Here is a 7,701-nt window from a genome sequence, read left to right as displayed (position 1 = left end):
CAGGAGTTTGAGACCAGGCTGGCCAACATGGTGAAACTTGTCTCTACTAAAAATACAAAAATTAGCCAGGTGTGGTGGCACGTGCCTGTAATCCCACCTACTTGGGAGGCTGAGGCAGGAGAATCGCTTGAACCTGAGAGGCGGAGGTTGCAGTGAGCCGAGATCGCACCACTGCACTCCAGCCTGGGTGACAGAGCAAGACTCTATCTCAAACAAAAAAAAGAAGAAGAAAAAAGGAAAAAAAAAAAAAGAGAAGTAAAGAGTGGATGTAAAGAAACTCCCTTGTCTGCTGTCCCAGTGAGACCTAAACATGCGGAGCTAGTGAGGGGAGCCAGAGGAGGCACAGTGTGTTAGGAGGGGTTCCCCAGCCCTGGGAAGCTCTTCCTGGAGGAAGCAGCATCCTGGCTTGTGTGCAACAGAGACCAAGCCGAATCAGGAGAATAAAAACATGTCTCGGCCGGGCGCCGTGGCTCACACCTGTAATCCCAGCACTTTGGGAGGCTGAGGCAGGAGGATTACTTGAGCCCAGGAGTTCAACACCAGCCTGGGCAATATAGTGGGACCCTGTCTCTACAAAATCTTAAAAATCAGCTGGGCATGGTGGCACATGTCTGTAGTCCCAGCTACTTGGGGAGCCTGAGGTGAGAGGATCGCTTGAGGCCAGGAGGTTGAAGTTGCAGTGAGACACGATCACACCACTGCACTCCAGCCTGGGTGACGGAGTGAGACCCTGTCTCAAACAAACAAACAACTAAAAAACCGTATCTCCTGGAGTTGGAAGAAAAACACTTTTTTGTTTGTTACCAGTTAATCCATTTACCCTGAAAGCAGTTCTAGGAGAGTGGTTTCTTTCTTTCTCTTTCTTTCTCTTTCTTTCTTTCTTTCTTTCTTTCTTTCTTTCTTTCTTTCTTTCTTTCTTTCTTTCTCTTTCCTTCTTTCTTTCTCTCTCTTTCCTTCCTTCCTTCTTTCTTTCTCTTTCTTTCTTTCTCTCTTTCTTTTTCTTTGTTTCTTGATCTCTTGCTTTCTTCTTTCTTTCTTTCTTTCTTTCTTGCTCTCTTGCCTTCTTCTTTCTTTTTTTCTCTTTCTTTTTTTTTTTTTTTTTTGAAACAGGGTCTCCCTCTGTCACCCAGGCTGGAGTGCAGTGGTGCAATCTTGGCTCACTGCAGCCTCCAGCTCCTCGGTTCAAGCGATTCTCCTGCCTCAGCCTCCCAAGTAGCTGGGACTATAGGCATGCACTACCATGCCTGGCTAAGTTTTGTACTTTTAGTAGAGACAGGGTTTCACCATATTGCCCAGGCTGGTCTCAAACTCCTGACCTCAAGTGATCCACCTGCCTCGGCCCCCAAAAGTGCTGGGATTACAGGCATGAGCCATGACACCCGGCCTAGGGAGGTTTTCTTATCCCCTTTTACAGCCTAGAAAACTGTGGTTTGTTCGAGGCCACAAAACTCATGGATGGCAGAACCATGGCTCAGAGCTGGGTCTGTGTCATGCCTGTGCCTTGTCCTGCCTCTGACAGTCTCAGAGTCCTACCCCCCAACCCTTAATGCTGAGAATGAACCTTCAGGGTGGCTTCCGCCAGGCTTTGTCCCGAAGCTAAAACTACTCTGTAGTTACGGGACCATATCAGAGCCAAGGGCAAATAGCAGCTAGATAGATAAGGGGAGGCATCTGCCGGTTAGCAAAAGTCAGCAAATTCCCTTCCAAACTTTCAATTGGCCAATAAAAAAAGGGAAATGCAGCCCATCCCACCAGCTTCGAGAACATAACAACAAACTGCCAGTTGCTTGGGAGAAGCGCAGCTCTTCCCCATTCTGAGTCTTGAGAGAAGTTTCCCCAAGCAAGGTTGTGACCGGGCATGACCCATAGCAAGAACTGAATGTTCCTTTGGGCTTGAGATTATTCAGAAGTTAGAAGGCTGGGGAGAGAGACTTCCAGGGAATGCCTTTTTAGAGGCTGAAAAGCTGTATCTGCAAAGTGGTTATTTCCCTTGGCAAAAAAGAAGCAGCACGCTGGCCGGGCACGGTGGCTCACGCCTGTAATCCCAGCATTTTGGGAGGCCGAGGCAGGCAGATCACCTGAGGTCGGGAGTTCATAGACCAACCTGACCAACATGGAGAAACCCCTTCTCTACTAAAAATACAAAATTAGCCAGGCGTGGTGGTGCACGACTGTAATCTCAGCTACTTGGGAGGCTAAGGCATGAGAATTGCTTGAACCCAGGAGGCGGAGGTTGCAGTAAGCTGAGATTGTGCCACTGCACTCCAACCTGGACAACAGAGCGAGACTCTGTCTCAAAAAAAACTAGTGGCAAAAGGCGGAAGGTGGGATTTAGTAGGAGCCACGGGAGGAGGGGTCTGGGGTCCTCTTGCTGGCCTGCTTACACTGAGCATTCGGGGAGTATTAGTCTCCCCTACTCAGCTACGGTCAGTAACAGAATAATTTCCTCTAAATCTTGCCTGTGTCTCAGGCAGAATAAGCAAGCGACTGGAAGACCCAAATGACCACCTTTCTTTTGATGAGACACGGTCTTGATCTGTTGTCCAGGTTGGAGTACAGTGATGCAATCACAGCTCGCTGCAGCCTCCAACTCCTGAACTCTAGCGATCCTCCTGCCTCAACCTCCTAAGCAGCTGGGACCACAGGCACACATCACTATGTCCTGATAATTTTTTTTTTAATTTTTAATTTTCTAGACATGGGGGTCTCCCTTTGTTGCCCAGGCTGGTCTCAAACTCCTGGGCTCAAAGCATCTTCCCACCTTGTCCTCCCAAAGTGCTAGGATACCAGGCATGAGCCATCACACAGGGCCACGTACAGCTTTCTAAGAAGGAAACTTCTGGCCGGGCGCGCCTGTATTTCTAGCACTTTGGGAGGCCCAGTTGGGTGGATAGCCCAAGCTCAAGAGTTTGAGACCAGCCTGGGCAACACGGTGAAAACCCATCTCTACTAAAAAATCCGCTGGGCATGGTGGCATGTGCCTGTAATCCCAGCTACTGGGAAGGCTGAGGCACGGGAATTGCTTGAACCCAGGAGGCAGAGGTTGCAGCGAGCCGAGATTGCGCCACTGCACTCCAGTCTGGGCAACAGAGCGAGACTTGGTCTCAAAAACAAAACAAAACAAAAAAAACAGTCCAGGCGCGGTGGCTCCCACCTGTAATCCCAGCACTTTGGGAGGCCAAGGTGGGTGGATCACAAGGTCAGGAGATCAAGACCATCCTGGCTAACATGGTGAAACCCTGTCTCTACTAAAAATACAAAAAAAATTAGCCAGGCGTGGTGGTGGGCGCCTGTAGTCCCAGCTACTCAGGAGGCTGAGGCAGGAGAATCGCTTGAACCTGGGAGGCAGAGGTTGCAGTGAGCTGAATTCACCACCACTGCACGCCAGCCTAGGTGACAGAGCGAGACTCCATCTCGAAAAAAAAAAAAAGAAGAAGGAAACTTCCATAAGTTCTTTTGTTTTCTTAGAGATAGGCTCCCTTTTTTTTTTGTTTGATTTTTCTGAGACAGAGTCTCACACTGTCGCCCAGGCTGGAGTGCAGTGGCACCATCTCGGCTCACTGGAACCTATGCCTCCAAGGTTCAGACAGTTCTCTTGCCTCAGCCTCCCGAGTAGCTGGGACTACAGGAATGTGCCACCACATGTGGCAATTTTTTGCATTTTTACTAGAGACAGAGTTTTGCCATGTTTGCCAGGCTGGTCTCAAACTCCTGGCCTCAACTGATCCGCCCGCCCCGGCCTCCCAAAGTGCTGGGATTACAGGCATGAGCCACCATGCCCAGCCAGAGTCTTGCTTTGTTGCCAGGCTGGAGTTCAATGGCACGGTCATGGCTCACTGCAGCCTCCAACTCCTGGGCTCAGGCAATCTTCCTGCCTCAGCCTCCTAAGAGGCTGAGAATACAGGTACGTGCCACCATGCCCGGCTAATTTTTTAAAATAGAGATAAGGTCTCACTATATTGCTCATAGTAAGACTCGTCTTCTGGCCTCAAGTGATCCTCCTGCTTTGGCTTCCAAAACACTGGGAATACAGGTTTGAGCTGCTGTGCCCAGGCCCATGCGTTCTCAAGGGGCTTCCTGGAAATGAACAGGTCTGTAATTTTGGGAAGTGAGATAGTATAACTACCCTTTTAATAAAGAGGTTTGACCTAGAGAAACAAGGTCATGGAATTCTTCAGAATCAATAACTTTGCAAGGGCTGGGACCTAGAGCCAGGGTAGAATTTCAGCAGTTCTGACAGCAAAACATCTTTCTCGGTCAAAAAAAACATTCATTCTGGCAACTTCTCCCAGCAGGATACTTCCCAGAAGGACATGGGGATGGGAAGAAGAGAGAGAGACTGCGTCTCAGAAAGAATTGATGAGCTGGGAAGCCAGGTGGGGTGGTTCACACCTGTAATCCCAGCACTTTGAGAGGCTGAGGCGGGTGAATGGCTTGAGGCCAGGAGTTCGATACCAGCCTGGGCAACATAGTGAAACTGCGTCTCTGCTAAAAATACAAAAATTAGCAAGGCGTGGTGGCACGTGTCTGTGGTCCCAGCTACTTGGGAGGCTGAGGTGGGAGGATTTTTTTTTAGCCCAGGAAGTCGAGGCTGCAGTGAGCTGTGATCATGTCACTGCACTCTAGCCTGGATGACAGAGCGAGACCCTGTCTCAAAAAAAAAAAAAATTATAAGCTGGGATTTACTGGGTAGGGAAGCCCAACACTGCATGGCTCTCTAGAAGCATGTTCTATTAAGAGATGGATGGAGGCTTGGCATCCCTTGCAGGAAGGCTGGCTGGTGGAGAGAGGACAAAAAGCCAGGGAGGAGGAGAGGAGGAGGGGAACCGAGGAGTTGAAAGCTTTGAAAAGTTCAAAGGCTTCGAACAAGATAAGACCTTATGCTGACCTTTCTTTATCTGGCAGTTCCAGCTGCCACCTGGAGGAAGAAGTGACTGAGACCAGAACTGTGCCCACCAGCTGCCACACTTACCTGGCAAGGGCTCAGAGTCAAGATACCCAACCCAGCTCAGCACTTCTCCCTGGACCTCTTCCAACTGCATGAAGCCCTGGGTCCCTGGGTTGTTCACAGTTCGTTGTCTCCCGGTGTAGAAAAGTCTGTTAACCCTGCTTGGACATCACAATCACCTGGGTAACTTTTTTTTTTTTTTTTTGAAACGGAGTTTCTCTCTTGTTGCTCAGGCTGGAGTGCAGTGGTGCGATCTCGGCTCACTGCAAACTCTGCCTCCCGGGTTCAAGCGATTCTCCTGCCTCAGCCTCCCAAGTAACTGGGATTACAGGCGCCCGCCACCATGCCCAACTAATTTTTGTATTTTTAGTAGAGATGGGGTTTCGCCATGTTGGTTGGGCTGGTCTCAAACTCCTGGTCTCAGGTGATCCTCCTGCCTCTGCCTCCCAAAGTGCTGGGATTACAGGCATGAGCCACCACGCCCAGAGTAATCTGCATTTTTTAAGCTTCACAGCTGACTCTGAAGCCCAGGAAGGGTTGAGAAATGCTGTTTTGTGTGTCTCTCTCCTTCCTTTTCTCACCCACTGTGCTCAAGGACTCATGTTTGCTCTTTCCCCTCCTAGCCTCTGGTTACAATGGTACCTGGTGATACACCAGCCTTGTATTTACTACAGCACACTAAAATCAGTTCTTGTCCCAGCGCAGTGTGGCTCATGCCTTTAATCCCAGCACTTTGGAAAGCTGAGGGGGGCAGATCGATAGAGCCCAGGAGTTTGAGCCCAGCCTGAGCAACATAGTGAGACTCTGTCTCTACAAAAAATACAAAAATTAGCCGGGTGTCGTGGTGCACGCCTGTGGTCCCAGCTACTCAGGAGGCTGAGGTGGGAGGATCGCTTGAGCCTGGGAATTGGAGGCTGCGGTGAGCCAAGGTTGCACCACTGCACTCCAGCCTGGGTGACAGAGGGAGACCCTAAAAAAAAAAAAATCATTTTTCATGAGTCATGTGACAAGTTTACCTGGGAACAAAAGAGGACTCCCCCCAAACATGGGCCAGTTTTGGCTTAACTTGGCTACAGACGGGGCCCAGACCCTCTCTGACCACAGCCAACCACCGACACCCCCTCCATCTTTAGATTCCTCCTTCACAAAGTGGCTCGAGAAAGAGTGTGGTGACTCTGTGGACGTGTCATCATGCTGGTGGCCTGCCCCGACGCACGACAGGGTGGTCAGCGTATGATCTCCACACGCATCGACTGGCCATGCGTATCCAAGGCTCATGTTCTGCTGTAAGGCCAGGCAAGGGCAGGCCAGGCCGTCTGGTGGACAGTTCAAGTGCCCCAAAGGCCGTCATTCCAACCAGTGGCTTTTTTTTTTTTTTGAGACGGAGTCTTGCTCTGTTGCCCAGGCTGGAGCGCAGTGGCATAATCTCAGCTCACTGCAGCCTCCGCTTCCCAGGTTCAAGTGATTCTCCTGCCTCAGCCTCCCAAGTAGCTGGGACTACAGGCGCCCACTACCGCACCCGGCTAATTTTTGTATTTTTAGTAGAGACGGGGTTTCACCATGTTGGCCAGGATGGTCTCGAACTCCTGACCTCGTGATCAGCTCACCTCGGCCTCCCAAAGTGCTGGAATTACAGGGATGAGTCATCACTCCCCGCCCAACCGGTGCCTTTTTTATCCAGAGGCATCTGTGGCTGCTAGAAAAATGAGACTGGGGAGGCGGGGGGCCCAGAGCCTGCCGGAATGGCCATAGCAGTGTCTGCCAGGTGCCCCGGGTATAGCAGGACCAACATGCCCCTCTGCCTCCCAGCAGAGCTTGGATATTCTCCTGTTAACATTTATGGAGACTTATCATGAGCCAGGCATTGGGCTTAGTGCTTCTCATGCATTAATTGCCTAAATTATCCTCAAAACCCACCTATGAAATAGATATTTCTTTTTTTTTTTTCTGAGACAGAGTCTCATTTTGTCGTCCAGGCTGGAGTGCAGTGATGCAATCTTGGCTCACTGCAACCTCCGTCTCCCAGGTTCAAGCAATTCTCCTGCCTCAGTCTCCCGAGTAGCTGGGATTGCAGGCACCCACCACCACACCTGGCTATTTTTTTCGTATTTTTGGTGGAGACGAGGTTTCACCATGTTGACCAGGCTGGTCTCGAACTCCTGACCTCAAGTGATCCACCCACATCGGCCTCCCAAAGTGCTGGGATTACAGGTGTGAGCCACTGCACTGGGTTCCCCCTGAGGGTTTTAATTCCCTGGCATTTCTGGTCTGACATAGCAGAGTAGCCTTTGGTATAAGGCACCCCAGTCCAGAGATAGAGATACTATTGGCGATGGGAAAACATCAGGAGCACACCAACTGGGGCAGCCCAATAAAAAGAGGCATGGATATCACATCATCAGCTTCCCTGACTTTTTATCATAAAAGTGGTTAATGCACATAGTAAAAAGTTCAAACACCATGAAAACGTACTAATAAAAGTATATCTCGACTGGGCATGGTGGCTTACTCCTGTAATCCCCACACTTTTTGGGAGGCCGAGGTGGGTGGATCTCCTGAGGTTGGGAGTTCGAGACCAGCCTGACCAACATGGAGAAACTCTGTCTCTACTAAATAAATAAATAAATAAATAAATAAATAAATAAATAAATAAATACAAAATTACCTGGACGTGGTGGCACATGCCTGTAATCCCAGCTACTCGGAAGGCTGAGGCAGGAGAATCGCTTGAACCCAGGAGGCAGAGGTTGTGG

This window comes from Gorilla gorilla, chromosome 6 (genome assembly GCF_029281585.2).
Source record: "Gorilla gorilla gorilla isolate KB3781 chromosome 6, NHGRI_mGorGor1-v2.1_pri, whole genome shotgun sequence".
In the NCBI taxonomy this organism is placed as follows: domain Eukaryota; kingdom Metazoa; phylum Chordata; class Mammalia; order Primates; family Hominidae; genus Gorilla; species Gorilla gorilla.
This window is presented reverse-complemented; position numbering follows the sequence as displayed.